The sequence below is a fragment of the Eleutherodactylus coqui genome, chromosome 8 (genome assembly GCF_035609145.1).
Source record: "Eleutherodactylus coqui strain aEleCoq1 chromosome 8, aEleCoq1.hap1, whole genome shotgun sequence".
Classification (NCBI taxonomy): Eukaryota; Metazoa; Chordata; class Amphibia; order Anura; family Eleutherodactylidae; genus Eleutherodactylus; species Eleutherodactylus coqui.
This window is the reverse complement of record NC_089844.1, coordinates 76596007-76597140: the sequence shown is the minus strand read 5'-3', so window position 1 is coordinate 76597140 and position 1134 is coordinate 76596007.

Below are 1134 nucleotides of genomic sequence, written 5' to 3'. Positions count from 1 at the left end.
TTATTTGTGTTACTGTTTGCATTAGTTTCTATTACCAGTTTATCATAGGTTAAGGAAGCACTGCAGTGAAAACGCATCCTTCACCTGTCAGTCTGGACATTCCCATTGTATATTGCAATCACTTCTATGCAGTGCACCTCCTGTCTAGAGATACCGATGATGCCGGTAAGCATCAGACTTGCACCGCGCCACCCCCCCCCTTCCTTTCTCTTCCTCTGTGCTGTGCTAGAAATTCCATAATGCATCACTACAGCATCACATGACCAGCTAGAGACAGTACCATCTCTGCCTGCTGGAGGAACACTGTAATTATCATTAACCTCTGCATTTGCCTTAAAGGGGTTGTCCCGCAAAATGAAGTAAAGGTAAAGCACTTCTGTATGGCCATATACATGCAATTTGTAATATACATCGTGCATTAAATATTGGCCATACAGAAGTTATATACTTACCCTCCTGTGTTGGCGTCCCTGTCTCCATGGCGCCGACCGAATCCTTCTCCTGGCTGGATTAGATGCGCTTGTGCAGTCTGCCTCTTCTGTCCCGTTGAAGGGGCCGCTCCAGCGTGCTCGCGCCGCAGACCAGCTATGCATCTAATCCAGCCAGAAGAAGGATTCGGTCGGCGCAATGGAGACAGGGACGCCAACACAGAGGGGTAAGTATATAACTTCTGTATGGCCAATATTTAATGCACGATGTATATTACAAAGTGCATTAATATGGCCATACAGAAGTATTAATTAACCTTTACTTCATTTTGCGGGACAACCCCTTTAAGAAAAAAAAAAAAGCTAAAGGCCTTAAAGTATGTAGAGGAAGAACTGGGCTTGCCTTGTTAGAACTGTGAGAGAAGCCTCTAAACGTCACCTGTAACTGATAGGTTGATTGGGTATTCCTCCCCCCCCCCCCCCGCCCCCTCAACCTGCTTCGGATTTAAAATCCGCACTGCAGGTCAATCCCGTGTGGATGGTTTTCAGACCATGTGGATGAAATTTGTTAAAAATCACATCTTTGTGGCTTGTACTGTGAATGTTGCAGATTTTCCATAGACAAGCTGCAGCGCATCAACAGTATTACCTGCATGGGTGAGCACGCCCTAAGGTGGTTTTACACACAGTAGTGTAGGAAAATGGG